The 16,664-nt window shown below is 43.5% G+C and overlaps 1 long non-coding RNA gene across 1 annotated transcript; it reads left to right on the forward strand.

Moving 5' to 3' along the window:
* The first annotated feature begins 9,790 nt into the window (after window positions 1-9,790).
* Window positions 9,791-12,237, forward strand: LOC119464753 (uncharacterized). The gene is made up of 3 exons (XR_005194566.2): window positions 9,791-10,121; window positions 10,905-11,000; window positions 12,125-12,237. It is a non-coding gene; the product is annotated as an uncharacterized LOC119464753 (long non-coding RNA).
* The last annotated feature ends 4,427 nt before the right edge of the window (window positions 12,238-16,664 follow it).

Here is a 16,664-nt window from a genome sequence, read left to right on the forward strand (position 1 = left end):
CAACGGAAACTGAGCGGCGAATGCACGGCGCATAAAGGTCAGAGCCGTGTGGAGATAAGACACGGTGTGGACGAGCGACGGGCGCAGTTGTTGGCAGAGTCCCCCCCACCGCTCCCTCCGGCGCTGGCTTCCTGCTTCCTTGCTTGCGTGTGGGAGATGAGTGCGTTCGCTCTCCGTGATAGCGCGCGTCCCCGCACGCTTCCGCTCGGGCATACGGCGCGCGGTGAAGATTTTATCTATAGGGAACCTGACGGCGACGGCAACGGCGACGGCGACGCCGACGCCGACGCCGACGGCAGAAATCCGGTTCAAGTGTCCATATAATTGCTATCGCAAAAATAGCACTGTTCCTTCAGGTCCAGAAGTTCTTAATTATGAAAACGTATGACCGCTCATTAGCTTTTAAAACCGCAGAAATTTTCGCCGTTTATTTTAGCAGTTAGCATCATGATCACAATCATCACGCGAATACAAAAATTACGAGGATACCAATAAACAATTTTGACCGACCTTGCTCATTGAAAGCCCGGCCCACGCGGCGTTCGCCAAAAACACTCGGATATTGGGTAGTTCAACTAACGGCATCATCTGTGGCCTTCGTTTGTCCTTTTCTTTCCTTTTCAGCTACCTGCTTTTATTTCTTTTTTGAAACGAAGGAATACCCTCCTTTAATTTTGGGTGCAGAATAATTGTTGGCGTTGTGCAGGCAGTTAAATTACACATTTGCGTAATGACTTATTCATTATTCCTCTATTATTCTACCCACATGGCACTGTCGCGACCGCTTCATGGCCCAAGTACATATCACGATTTCTGCGATCATAGTTATGTTCTTGCCAGGATCATCTGTCTTTCTGTGCGCAAAGTTTACTATCTGTGACTGAGCAACATGTTTATTTGTCGTATTTGACGCATTATATACACTGACATTTGCTTAAATACGTAGATTTATTGGAGACTCATACGTATCTTTAAATACCTTATTGCGAGGTTTTGTGTATACAAGCAGTGAACTTTGTTTCTAGCGACCCTTGTTTTGCCCTTTAGCGAGTTGTTTTTTCGCTATTGTATATTCCATTCTATCTTCGCATTTCTAATATATACTTTGCAGAACTCCCACTTTTTATTTCTACTAACTGCTGCGAGTATTATCTCGGTGTAATTACAATACACGACGAATTACAGCTGCTCCTGCGCAATCGATTGCAGCGAGGGATAGCGTCATTGAGGTTTCTTCCTGGCCGTTGCACATGTAGAAAAATGTAAACAAGGTTCTTGAATGACAAAGATTCATCAAAATATTTGTCCTCAACTTATTCATTTCATGGCCTTTACGTTTTTCATATAAGCTGCATGCACTGCTTTGCTGGTTTCGAACTGATATTGACCCTTTTCGCGGCAATCCCGTGGGCGCTGCCATATTTGATCACGTGGTGACGCGTGGATCCATTGCTTGCCTCAACTGCCTCCGTTGCCTCCTTGTTTACAAAAGAAGTGTATGACGCCGGTGCGGCTTAGAAAACCTCTGTTTTCGGAGGTATCGTGACGGTGACTAGGTGGACGACACGAAGCTTTGATCACAGCTTCAGAGAACATGCAAAAGCGCTTTCGGAGCTGATTGAGCTATGTCCAAACGGCGCAGGCAGTTTATATGGTGCTTCTTCTAAAAGCGGGGCTAAATATGCATTCCAAGCTTTGCGATTATGAATTCAGTCAGGATTAGTGTGTTTTGCTCTTTGTTCTTTATTCGGCAAATATTTTGAAGCAGTGGCTTGTCAGTGTCTGACTCAGTGAAGTTCCTCGGTGAGGCCACTATCTGATTATTTTCTGCCTAATCGCTCGCGGGTGTGCTCAGTTCCGAATCCGATAGATTTGTTCTTGCTGCGCACAAGGCTTGAAACGTAGCTGTTTTGTACATTTTAATACCTTGTAGCAAATATATATTACAGCTAGTAACTTGCTTACTCTTTCTTGTGGAGCGTCACGAAACATTCAGCTTCGACCATTGGTACGCCATAGGTGTAGTCCGTCAGTTATTGTGTGTATACAGTGCGCATATATTCAAGTGTGCGTCGATTCACTTATTGTTGATACGTCGGCGATAGAGTGGGCGTAAGTTTTCCTGCCATTTGGACAGATGTGTATAGATAACGTGCGCGAAACTTACTATGACAGGAAGCAGCGCTACTCTCTTTGTCATTGTTTAACGAGTGGTACTCACTGTTGCCGACGTTCTGGGGATGAAGCCTTTTCTTTGAAGGTTAGCGATACAAGGCTGGCGGATGAGCAAATTTCTGTATCCTCAAGGAAAGCCGCACATCACGAAGTGCCGGTAACACGTTCGCACAGTTTCAGCAGCGGTCCGCGAACTTGGCCACACAGATTCATTCTATTCCTTAACATGTCAGTCAGTATTTTGCAGCCACCTACTGCACACGTCTTCAATCCACATGATTCAATCTAGCATGATTGGAGCACAGTGTGTTAGCGAAAACTCAGTTGCATTTCCGACAGCTGATCGCACAGAAGCAAGGTAGAATCGGTAAGGGTTTCGTATTCGTGCGCGGTCGCTGAGGAGAGGGAGGTATGGCGTGCCGCCGTGAGCGCCATCTCGTTTCTCTAAAACAAACTGCTCCACGAAAAGGGTCAATAGTTCTAAAGTTCATGTTATGTTTTCTTTACTTATTAATTAGACAAAAAAAACACGGAAGCATTGATATCAGTTATTTCTGCCACAATTTTTGGGACATACGGATATATTCTGTTATGAAAACACATATTTTATTGGACAATGCATAACGTTCAATAATTCGTTTGCAGCATCTAATATACAATGAAATTGGCAATGCAGTTATTATTAATGCATTTGATCCCTCGACAAATTCTATAAGGAGGAGGCCGCGCTGCAACCTGAGCCCCCCCGAACAAAATTTCTGGCTACGCCACTGGCGGAATGCTCTGTGTCTTATCATTTCGTAACATGCTCCAGCCTTACAGAAAAACAATACAGAAGCAAAAGCGTAGCACTTAGACAGAAATGGGCGTGTCCTAGGTGTAAGGCGGCAAAGAACAACGATGGTGTTCAAAGCGACACGGCTGTCAGGAATGAAACTGCTGAAGTCCGATTACTTTTGTGCACCATAAATCAGAAACTAGACGGATTGATGCCACTGAAAGAGACTGTGTTAAATATTGAAAGAGCAGTTCAGATGATGTCAGAAAAATATGACGAGCTTCTGAATCGGTTAGAGAACCAGGAAATACAGACTAAGGAAATTCACAAAAATGTCACAGTTTCGCCCTAAGGGCGAAGCAATGAATGCGATAGCAACACAGCAATGTCATACGAAGTAAGGTGAGCGGCTTTGGTAGCAACATGAATTGTAGTAAACATGAGCAGATTAACTAAGCAGGTGTGCTGCGGCGTGTGTAGACCGACATGAAGAGAGACTCGATGACCACGAGAAGGCGCGTGTGAAACGGTGGTGTTGATGAGAAGCGCTTCCCGTGGGCAGCGCGTGCGAAGGGGCACACCTGTAGCGCTGCACTGCCGATCCGGGCAGCATTACATGTGTAGCGTGCGTTGGAAAACGTGGCCCGACTATTACTAACTGAATGAACAAGCGTGGTGTGAGCGTGCACAAACAAACATGAATAGATCACACTGAATGACTGCAGACAACGACTGTCAAAACGCTGGCAGCAAGCCCATACGCTGCAGCGGGCGAAGGTACGTGTGGTCTATCGCTTCAACAGAAACTGAGCGGCGAATGCACAGCGCATAAAGGTCAGAGCCGTATGGAGATAAGAGACGGTGCGGTCGAGCGACGAGCGCGGTTGTTGGCAGAGTAGAATTGCGCCCCCCCCCCTCCGCTCCCTCAGGCGCTGGCTTCCCGCTTCCTTGCTTGCGCGTGGGAGATTGAGTGATTGAGGACGCGTGATAACGCTTCCGCTCGGGCATACGGCGCGCGGCGAAGATTTTATCTATACGGAACCTCACGGCGACGGCGACGGCGACGCCGACGGCAGAAATCCGGTTTTTATCGCAATAAAAAGTGGATGCCATTGAAGTGCAGTGTAAGAAGCATGCTGATGAGAAAAGGCTCTGCAGGTGGAGCTCAATGATCTTGAGTGGCGGAACAGAAAGCTAAATTTGGAGGTCCATGGAATCCAAGTGACTGAAAGCGAAAACCTGCTGCAAAAAAGTAAACAACTTGGCTGATGTGATGAATCTGCCGAAACTTTCAGAAATGGAGGTTGCTGCCATTCATCGTCTGCCAGCGAAGCCAGGGAAAATTCCCGGTATAACCGTGAGGTATGTGAGACAAGCAGTTAGGGATCAGTGGCTAGAAAAGCGGCATAAATTGAAGGAAGAAGGTTGTCGTGTGATTGTGCTGGAAAATATAACTAGCTGCAACAGGCAGCTGCTTTTTGCCGCGAAAAGAGTGGGCGAATCAAAACGGCTTTCAATATGCGTGGCACAGAAACGGAAAGGTCCTCGTGCGCAAGACAAATGGCGAACGTGCCATCGTCGTACGTAACACGAACGACTTTCCCGTATAATGTCGCACCGGTCATCTGTGAACACTTGTCATTTTATTTAACATGGATAAACACAAAAGCATGTGTTTCCCTCGCAAGAAATAAACATTATCGGTTCCACTGAACATAAAGGATCTTTGAAATGTTTGCATCTAAATGTTCGTTCCCTTAAGAATAAGCAAGCTGGCTTTCAGCTTCTTATCGATGAATTTTCATTCTCGTTCGACGTCGTATTCCTTACTGAAACATGGGGCAAAGATAAGGATGACGCAACCCCTTTGATTTGCTATCAGTCATTTAGTTTAAACCGCCCATGGCGCCGTGGCGGTGGTGTTATGCTATTACTGAAAGAAGATATGCATTGTGAACTCATCCCTGATTTTTGTGTTACATGCGATGACTTCGATATTCTTACTGCTCGCGTAGGTAAATATCTATTTTCGGTGTGTTATAGGCCACCAAACAGAAACCCTGATAGCTTTTTTTGCTTCTATGAAAAACTCTTGCATTTTTAGTCCGAAAACATGTATTGTTTGGTATCAGCAGGAGACTTCAACATAGACATGTTAGATCAATCTAGGTCACAGCAAGCCATGAACACTCTGATTCTCTCAAATGGCTTCGATAGTGTTATTACTTCACCGACTAGAATTACAGCAAATAGTGCAACTTTATTAGATTTGTTCGTTACAAATATAAACCGGAACACCGCCTTTACAGGAGTGCTGTCCGATGATATCAGCGATCACCTTCCTATATTTTTTTTTCATTAAAAAATTTAGTTTGCGAGTACGTCGGAAACAGACGGTTACCGTTCAAGATATATCCGAGTCTAGCCTTGAATGCTTTAGAAATGAGTTGCTTAATAGTAACTTGGACGAGATTATTTCGATAAAAAGTGTAGAACAAGCGTACAATACGTTTTTAGAAAAAATTACAAACATTTACAAACGCCATTTCCGCGAAAAACAAATTCGTTTGAATAAAAAAACCCGTAAACCATGGATGACCCCTGAGCTGCTAAATAAAATTAAACATAAAAATGAACTCTACCATAAGTTCATTGTAACTAGGAACTTTACCATTCTAAAAGAATATAAGGTGTACAGAAATCGTTTAAATAACGAAATTAGAAAACGCAAATCGCAATACATGCACAGAGAAATAGAAACTAGCGCAGATAACTCTCATGCCTTGTGGAAAAGACTGGATTTGTTTCTTAACAGGAACACGCCCGCCAGAGTGTTCAAAACATCACAGTCAACGGGCGCAACATATAAGGAGTCGAACTTGCAAATACTTTCAATGACTACCTAGTGAACAATGCATATGATGTGACATCTAATGAGTTTATTCAATTTCTTCCTGATACAAATTCATCCTTTTAAAGCCTGTTTCAGAACAAGATGATTATTCAGTATTTTCGCAACTTAAAAATAGTTCCTTTCGTGATACTGATGGCATAAAAATCAGGCCTATCAAATATGTGCTGCGCGGTGTGCGGGGCCGAGAGTTGAAATGCGCGGGCTTTTCTGTGCTTGTGTTCGGCGTGCGGGGCCGAAAAGCGCGGGAGTGAGCGTCGCTGGTGCGCGTGGTCGGTGCGCGTGCCGGGAGAGACCATCTGGAACGACGGGGCAGCCAGGCTGACAGAACGGGCAGTGCAGCGAGATGGAGCGGACCGAACGCCGGCCCACGTCCCGGCATCCCGGTCCTGCACTGTGAACTGGGCGCCGCCCCGGCTTCTACCATCGTCGCGGGTCCTGTTGAGCTGGGCCTCCTTCCCGCTCGCACGACCGCTGCCGTGCTGCCGGGCTCGGGCCACGACCCAGAGCCCCCTGGTCCTGTTCCACAAACCGGGCGTCGCCCCGGCTTCTACCATCGACGCGGGTCCTGCGGAGCTGGGCCTCGTTCCCGCTCGCACGGCCGCTGCCGTGTTCCAGGCTCGGGCTACGTCCCGGAGTCCTGGTCCTGTTCCGCAAACCGGGCGCCGCCCCGGCTTCTACCCCACGGCTGTGCTGGGCTTCGTCCCGGCTCTCATCCCACCACTACGGTGCTGAGCTCGGGCTATAACCCAGAGCTAACGCTCCGGAACCGGACTACGTCCCGGTGCCACCCTGAACGTCAACCACCGCCCGTATACCCACCGCCGTCAGAGCCAAGTCCGCCGAGCCGTCGCCACGAGACCGGACTCCTGTGAAGAATTGTGAGTGCTCGAGCGTGACACTTAACCAGCTTATCTGTATAGTTCATGTATTCGTCCCACGTACGTGCCGTTCGGGTCATAAATACGTCTCTTTGTGTCTCTGGTTGCTTTCTTGTGCGTCTGGCTGACCTGCGCCCACAACATAATCATCACAATATACTTGTGCCTTGTATTACCCATATATTTAATCTGTGTTTGTCGAACGCAGTCTTCCCCGAAAGAATGCAGATAGCGAAAGTTGGTGTTTTGTTTAAAAAAGGTGACAAAAATGATGTAAGAAACTATAGGCCCATATCTATTCTATCAGTATTTTCCAAAGGATTAGAAAAGCTTATGCACTGTGAGCTATACCAATTGTTCGAAAATCACAATGTAATCTCACCTACTCAGTTTGGTTTTAGAAAACACCGGTCCACAGAAATGGCATTACTGGAACAAAAGGAATCCATTTTGTCTCAATTTGAAAAAAAAAACACGTCGTCTTGGGATTGTACGTGGACTTTAGCAAAGCTTTCGATAACATTCAGCACTCTACATTATTTGAAAAGCTACACTGCTATGGAATTCATGGTCACGCGTTGGACTTATTTAAAAGTTATTTGAAACATCGGAAACAGTTGAAATAACTCGTAACTGTTCGATGTTAAAGCCAATAAATAAAGGTGTGCCACAGGGAAGCATCCTTGGTCCTCTTCTGTTCATTGCCTTTATAAATGATTTAAAACGCATTTATCCTGATGCTATGTATGTTCTATATGCTGATTATGTCATCATATTTATTTCTGCTGCAAACAGCGAAATACTTCAGCAAAAGATGAACCAGATTCTTGCACAACTAAAATTATGCTCATGTTCCAATAATTTAGGTATAAACACAAGTAAAACAAAGGCGGTACTATTCAGACCAAAGAACAAACCGGCAAACGATAATTTACATCTTGTCTACGGTGATACCGAAATAGGGTTAGTAAATCATATAAAATTCTAGGAGTTACATTTTCATGTAGTATGCTTTGGAACGAACATATCAACACCGTGTTGGAACAGTTTTCGCGCGTTGTGGGCATGGTACACCGTTGCAAAACAGTGTTACCATATAATGTAAAGCTTTTACTGTATAAATCACTTTTTTTTATTCACACCTTACCTATTGTCTTTTGGTATGGGGCACTACAACTTACACAAACCTACAGAAGTTATACTTGATGCAGAAGAAATACATAAGAATCATTTCCAATTTGCCGTATGATGCCCACACGCGCGGCTTGTTTGAGCAGGCTGGAATATTACCCGTTCATAACCTGTATGCATTTAAATGACTGTAGCAATCAGACGCGAAGTCAAAGAAAATAGACATTTTTACATGACCTTTCCAACCTACAGCAAAACGTTACATCGCTTGACACACGAGGTAAAGACATGTGGAAAGTAAAAAATCCCAGAACAAATTACTCAGAAGGATAACTATCGTACATTCTTCCCAAACTAATTAATAAATATGTGATAGCCTGTGTTTATCCCTACAAGTGTACACTGCCTAAACTACGTGAGCTACATATGTTAGGAATCTAAGTTGCGTTACTGCTATGTATGTCTTTTTGGTTTTGTTTGATTAATTGTTTTATGCTTCTGCTGTATGTACTACACAAAGGTAACTGCGGGCTCTTGTCAAGCTGCCTCTACAAAGAGCAGCTTTTACCCGCAGCTTTCCTGTCAGTGAACTGATGAAAATAAAGATTATTATTATTATTATATAAACCGGTATCTGTTCTCCTGCCCAGCGTACCATCCTCGTCCAGACCATTGTTAAGGCAGCCGCAGTGGCAAATCAATCCTCGTACCGTGCTCCTCTTGCTGTATTTCCTTAAATGACTACTCCCAGAAGGCATCCATGAGAAGCTCCCCTTATGAAAATGAACAATGAGTTTCTGATTAGGACCTGATGCATTTCTAATGTGTCATCAGACAGGCATTAGAAATGCATCGTCTAATGTTGTTTAGCATTACAAGTACATCAGAAACTCGAATGACAATGCACCTTAAGGTTTCTAATGAAAAAAGTAGACAGCTTTTTTTTGTTATTTCTAATGTCAAAGCACATTACATAAAAATGTGTATGACGCCAACTCGCGCATTTTTTTTTCTTTTACAGCAAAACTGTCTATGGTTACAATGTAGAAAAAAATATATCCGAGATGTTGACAAAAAACAAGTGGGCCGACCCTGGTGATAGTGCAGAAAGGGTCCAAGCTCCATGGCACGAACATTGTACGATAATTATTTTTGATAGTTCATTGAACAACCAATAGATAAGAAATGAGTATTCCACATTTCATATCGAGGTGTTGTTTTTTTTTTTTTACAAGAGTACAAGAGCTATTCTTGTTGACATAGGACACATGGAAGCTGCAGAGACATTGCTTTTTCGAGGAATTTGCGTGCGTCGCACGATACATAAACATAGAAGGCACGGACGACAGGCGCGCATCCCATGCTCATTAAGCACACAAACACGAAAGCAAGATTCGGACGACACGGGTGTAACCTGCGCCACACGAGCGAGGGAATATCGTAGCTTTGATGCTTTCCGACAGTTACAACGCGCACTGAAACATCGCACACTGCACATGTGTACCTCAGAGATCGTTCCAACAATTTCTGGGGCTAAAGTTGACGTTAACGACATCAGGAAGTTATCTAGAAGGAAGGTGGTACACAAATCATTCAAATCACGCCCCAGCGATGGCTTTCAAAGGACAACATAACCCCAATCTCTAAGGCCATGCTTTTGCTGGCTGCAGACGGCAGAAGCAATTCACAATTTAAAATACATCATAAAATTTCTTTCTACGATAAACTATAGCGTAAAATATGGAGTGTTCGGTGGTTTGTTTTATCTCGCAACATATATACGTAGCTGGGCGCAACACGACACAAAATACGAGTTTACTGGTTAATATATTTGGCATCACGGAGGCCACAACAACCTCACAAGTACGCAGGTGGCGCTGTTGTTTTTCCTGCGTCTTCAACGTGCCGGTCGCATGCCGGTCGTTTGTGTGAGCTGCTTGATCGTGTGGTTTTGTGTTTGCTTTAATGAAATGGGACGTAGTTAGCGTGCACAAAAGTGCCAGAAGATACCTTGTGTTTCGTTGCAAACTCGCCGTATGCGTGGCGCGCGAGGCAAACATGGACCAACGATTTTTGTGCCGTGGCCTTTGTGTCGGGTTGTCGTGCAAAGTTGGGTGGACATCGCAAAGAAATCATTCCTATTGGTAGCGTGCCTCAGATCGTCCACTACGCAGCGGCATGTATGCTGGGAGTAACATCGTCGACGCAGCACCGGCAACTTGGAGAGCGTCGTGCCATTGAAAAGGTAAGCAATCGTGCTTGCTAACTACACGTGTTGTGCGTACTCATCGTGTGTGCATAGGGTGCCTTGCGAACGTAGGAAACAACAGTGACGCCTGTGCTTATGCATGTTGCGTGCTGGTTGTCAGAATTTAGTTTTGCAAATGTATGTATGAAGTGTATGTGTACCTGAAAGTATGATCTCGGTATGATCTCGGCCTCGATGTGCAATTTAATATCCTGATGAGCGTTTTCTTACGATGAGGGGGGGGGGGGGAGAAGACATTACGTTCTGAAATAATCGTGGTCATCATGTGCACCTGTACGTGCGCTCCCGCTTGTCTGCTGAAGTTGCATTTAACGACCCATCAGTCTCTTCACCAATACTTACTGCAATTACGTTTCTTCGCTTATAAACTCTTCAACGTAGTGAAAAATATGTGCTTACCAGGTTTTCGGTTTACGAGCAGTTTTAGGGGGAAATAAGCAGTCACAGCTTGCCATATTAGTAGAGCTGTCTTTTCAAGACAAGGGATGTTTCCATAACTTTGACGTATCTAAACATGATAGGGGAAAGTTGCTTAAACCAAGTCATGAAAGCAAACCCTAGAATTGTTATGTAAACAAACATTTCTTTAATGTGCTGCTGCGTGCGTCTTCAAAATTTTACTTTGATGAAGGGGTCCCTATTATCATAACATTCATCAATGACTCGACCTTGTGCTCTGTTGCCACCTTGCATGTGTTCACAATATGACAGTTTTATTGTGCCAGTGCTATATATGTTGACACAGAATTCATTTTGTAGTGGTGAGGCCGTGACCCACAGCAGTGTCCACATGATGGCAGGGAACCTGTGGCCCTGGCTACAGCAGCACAGCGTGTAATCTGGATGTCACGTCAGGTATGTATGAAGTGTATGTGTACCTGAAAGTATGATCTCGGTATGATTTGTGTGTAAGCTAACAGACATATTACATTACGGAGCACTAAATAGGCTAAATATTTATGCAAGTATATTAAACTTACTGCTTGTTTGTGTTCGTAACATTATGCACAAATTATCGTGTTCTATATAAAACTAAACGTAACATGTCCTGATGTTGAGTATTTTTTTTCTCTCTTTGATCACTTGGCTGCAAATTAAGTTTTATTTTTGCTTTGCGTACAGTATATTTTACTTCTTATTTTGGTTTTATTGTTTTGAAACTGTTTCTGATGCTGTAGCTTTTATTTCTGTATTTTTTTCTCTTTTTATGCTACACGCATGTGCAGTTTTTGTGCATGTTAGTATTCGAAGTGTAGTGTGTCAAATATGCCACAGGTCTAAGCATACAGCGTGCATACCTTTGTTTACCATTGCTATTTACAATTATTTCTGTCTTGTTCTCAGAATAATTGCCACTGGCAAATACACATTTGATGAGCTTGAATTTCTCTGAAACTGAAATATGAAGGTGCAGCCGGTGTGACAGCTGAAGTACTCCAGCAATGTCAAAGCTAGCTTGCACCCACTATTACTACAGTATGCCGACGGATACCCATCACTGTATTTGTACATTTTCTGAGAACCACCCGTGTCCACTAGGTCAAATTTGTAGTGTCCTTTTGAGCATGCCGGTCAGTTCATTTAACTTTTCAGGACAAAATTTACACAGGCAGGCTGCAGAGGCCAGTGGGGCCCTGGACTGAGGGCTTTGAACACCGCTCCTTAACACATTTTCCAGTCAAATGAAGTTTCTATATATGTATACACAGGGAGGGGAAGGGAAATATACAACTTGACCTCGGCTAACAACTGGCATTTTGACGGAAGGATTAAATAAAGTAAGACTGGATGTGTGCTTGCATTAAAACAGTATTTGCATAGAAAAAAGTAAGCAGACATAGACTAATTTCTATCCCTTTTTATCTACGAAGGATGGCCTTTTTCCATGCATTAATAATGGGTCTGGCTCACACATGCGTTATTTATGCGGTATGCCTCACTGATTTCTCGTGTCAATTTTCCACTGTGGGTGACAATAGGTGAACGATCTTATCTGGCCTGAAGTCCTATGGCGGCAATGCACGACCGCATTGGGGAGGCTGAGGTTCAGGGCAAGAGCCTTTATGGAAAGGGCAGTAACAGGCACAAGAAGAACCCAGTGAAGGAGGGATTGGATCCAGTTCATCTGAATGCTGTAATTGGTATGTATTATTTTCATTGTGAAGACTGAATAATATTGCATGGGAAAGTTGCACTTTCGGGCAGTGTAGCGTACTTTCATAATTTCTGTAGATGAGGCTCACAAGCAGAAATCACCTTTGCACTCTCATGAAGGAAAGCCACCATTTGTGTGGGTCATTCCACGCCAACTGTCCCAAAATCATCAGCCCTTGCTAAATTGTCGAGTTGCCATGGTCCATTGATCCTTGGCGAAGTCCTGAACGAGCACCCCTTCCCTAACTGGTTGTGTTTGTGAGAACTGTCGAAGCAGACATGGCTCACTGATAGCTATTTGTAATGATACATTTTTCTTTCTATCATGTGTGGGCAGCTGATGGTGAATAAAAAATGTTTATGGCGGAAATTTTGTCATCGCAGCATTTGTTGTGTGGTGCGGCTGTAACTAGCTTTAATATTCGTGATGTATACGCACAATTTTACCTGAGCTGCCTCAGTGCACACAATGTGCAGGAATGAGGATTTTAATGTATTCCTTATGAACCATCCCACCTCTATTTGGAATGATATGCCTCTCTACACTCAGCAGTAATTTTAATTATTCGAAATAAACAGCCCTGGTGTTTCTTGCAGAAATCTGGAATAGTTGGATGCAATGACTTAAACAGTTTTGTGGGAAAATGTGTGTTGATGTTTGTTGTATACACCTCTTTGAGTGTTCATACAAAAAAGCGTGCTGGCAAGACCAAGTGTAGCCAAACCGCAATATTGCATTCTATAACTGCATAGTTGTGCCCTCAATTTTGGTGGAGTGACTCTCCTGCATTTTAGCGCAGTGCACATCAATCCAGTTTCTTAACTTAAAGATTTCTTTTGCTTAAAACAAAAAGTACCTTTCTTAAATTTCTTATTCAAATAGCCTTGTCATTCTCTGTGATGATTGCCATAAGCTCGAGGACAAAAATTACGGCGCGAAGCAGACGAGGACGAGGTTAGACAAAGAATGACATATAGGGGCACCAACATCCAGCTGTTTATTCGGCAGAAAACACGCTGTGTTATACATCACACTGTGCAAAGTAGTCATAGTAAAGATAAACGAACAGGAGTGAAGGGATCCAACAAGGGCTCGTGAGGCAGTGATCATCACAGTAGAGAGGAATGCAAAGGTAACAGCAGGAACCTAAACTGAACTATCAGGCAAGCGCATAGGAACACGAGTGCATTACAGGCTCAAATCACACAACCAGAGCACCTGCAGTGCCCGCCCGTGTTGCTGTTGACCACCAACCAGTGCTCTTGCACGATCGTTGAAGCATCGTCCTATTTGTCCAATACACATGCTGGTGGTCAACAGCAACACGGGCGGGCACTGCAGGTGCTGTGGTTGTGTGCCACAACTGGAGCAAATGCCCTTTCCAAGGAAAGCAAGAAACCGCACTGAAATGGAAATAATCGAGGCGTTCTTAATAAATAGAGCAGGCAGTCAGTGTGTTAGCATGCAGTCAATAATATTAAGTGACAAAGAATTGTCGTTCTTAATGATAGCCTGTAATCACCGCCGAGATTAGAACATGCAGCTGTCGTGTTTGTATGCCACTTGATTTGAGCCTGTAATGGACGCGTGTTCCTATGTGCTTGCCTGACGGTTCAGTTTAGGTCCCTGCTGTAACCTTTGCATTCCTCTCTACTGTGATGATCACTGCCTCACGAGCACTTGTTGGATCCCTTCACTCCTGTTCGTTTATTTTTACTATGATTACTTTGGACGGTGTCATGTATAAAACGGCGTGTTTTCTGCCGAATAAACAGTTGGAAGTTGGCGCCTGTAATGTCATTTCTTGTCTAACTTCGTCCTCGTCTGCTTAGCACAGTACTTTTTGTCCTGAAGTCATGAACCAAGTAGCTGCTACAGTGCTCTATTAGCACCTAAACTTTGGTAAGAATACTACTATATTTATATACAGGGTGTTTTATTTTAGCTGCATCAAATTAAAAACAATGCCTGTGGCAGATAACACAGTTCTAATCCTTGATCTAAACTACTCGATGAGGTGGCCATTACTTACGTAAGAAATCAAAATGCTTAATTGAATATTTAACCAAATTACAATAAATAACTTTAATTCATTATTTACGGCACATATCTTAATCTACAAACTGTAGCTAATGAGTTTCCAAGGTGTATCCACTTCGAACAAATTTTCTGGGCTGCGCTAGTTTCAAGATATTAACTTTCAAAGTGTCTGACAAAATGCATTTGTGTTCCAGTTACTTTTGTGCTTCAATGCAGAAAACAGCGTTTTCTTTAAAAAGTTAACTGGAATGCCCATTCATTTCGTCGGACACTTTGAAAATTATCTCGAAACTGGTTCAGTCCCAAAAATTCGTTCCAAGTGGATCGACTTGCGAACCTGCGGGCTGTAATTCGTATATAGAAATATGTGCTGTATTGGAATTAATTAAAATGTTAATTAGCATAATTACTTTAATTTTTAATTAGGTATTTTGATTTCTCATGGAAGTAATGGCTGTCTAATTGAGTAGTTTAGGTCAAAGATTGGAATTGTGCTATCTGCCAATTTTGGTGCAGCTAAATTAAACACTGTATAGCGCATTGTTTACTGGGGCCTATGCAAAATATTGTTCGTAAAGAAATGAAATTTTAGCTATACATTTTTCTGTATATAGTGTCTAGAAAGGTGCTGCAATTTTATAATTATTTGCTAGTTAATGTTAGCAATGACCAAAATAAGTGCACAGTAAGTAGAAAAGTGTAAATGTAATTAGAACAGCATTACAATACTTTTTTTAAAAAAAGGTGTAATTTACAACACACTTCATGTGTGCACATCCACTCAATTAGCTCGTATTGCACGCTACTATCCATTGCTGTGCCTCTTGGTCCATTATCGCACACCCCTTGCTTTTTCAGGGCTGCGCAAGTGGACCCACACACACAGTGGCTATACACGCACCTGGTCATTCACAAACATATGCACACACTAGCAGGTCGTTCGGGAATTTTGCCATGCGCCATTCCTCTTCCCGTTAAGGCACTCCGCACGTCTGACCACCAGGGGACACACTCTCGCTACCTTCGTGTGCACAGCCATAAATAATGCGGCACCATGCATCTGACATTGGTTGAAGTTCAGCATCTGTTCGTTCACGTTCCACCGAATGATATAGAAAGTTAGTATTGTTCTGCTAGTGTGCTACAATGCTATGCTAAATTTTCATCTTGTTTCTTGCAGGTTACATCCTCCAGCAAGTTCAGGACGACAAATGTGCAGCTCAAAAGCAGCCTGTCCTCCATGCTAAGCAGGGAGATTAAGTAGCCTGGAAAGCAGGTGGTCCTGTAAATACAGGGTGTTTTTTTTAGCTGCACCAAATTTTTAAAATTAGAAAAATATATACCTTGGTCACGTTAGCTTTACCATTCGAGTGTACGGATTGGCGGCCTCTAGATACAGAGCAATTTAGTCACGTAAGTGTGTAATTAGTGAAGTTAAGCTAATTAACTTTCTAATTATCAACTATAGGTGGCTACAGCAAATGAGTACTTTGGGGCCCATCGTCAACACTACCTATCCCAACGATTAAATTTTGAATAGCGGAGTTCATGTGGGAGCTACACGAGCAATTAGTTCCCTTTGGCAAGCTTCTTGAAACCGAATTAGGCCGCAAAAAGAGCGTCTGTGTCGTCGATGTCACCGCCCCCCTGCCTTTCGTAACATCTCCGAGATAAGCGCCAGTCCGGCCCCGCGAGCAGCTTGCATTATTTCCTTGCTATCTGCGGAGTTCGCAGTCGACGCTACAGACTGATATGATGCCGTGCCTGCAGTATCTAAAAGCCCAATTTAAGGAGCAGGGTTGGCGCTACAGCGCAACATGATGCCCAACAGAATGACGAAGTAAATTTGGTGGCCCACCGTCATTGAAGCGCTGGGCCACCGCTGCAGACAGACAGGAAATAATGCAAGCTGCTCGTTGAGCTGGACTGGCGGAGACGTGACGAAAAGGGGGGGGGGGGGCGACGACACAGACGCTCTTTTTGCGGCCAGTTTCGGTTTCAAGGAGCCTGCCAAGGGGAACTAATTGTTCGCGTAGCTCCCACATGAACTCCGCTATTCAAAATTTGACTGTTGGGATAGGTAGTACTCATTTGTACTCAGTACTCATTTGCTGTAGCTACCTATTGTTGATAATTAGAAAATTAATTAGTGTAACTTCGGTAATTATGCATGTAAGTGCTGAAATTGCTATGTACCTAGAGGCTGCCAATCCGTACACTTGAATGGTAAAGATAACGTGACCATGATTCACATCTTTCTAATTTAAAAATTTGGTCCAACTAAAAAAAACACCCCGTATGTGCTATCTAGTCATGTTTGCGAT

The sequence above is a fragment of the Dermacentor silvarum genome, chromosome 9, assembly GCF_013339745.2.
Source record: "Dermacentor silvarum isolate Dsil-2018 chromosome 9, BIME_Dsil_1.4, whole genome shotgun sequence".
In the NCBI taxonomy this organism is placed as follows: domain Eukaryota; kingdom Metazoa; phylum Arthropoda; class Arachnida; order Ixodida; family Ixodidae; genus Dermacentor; species Dermacentor silvarum.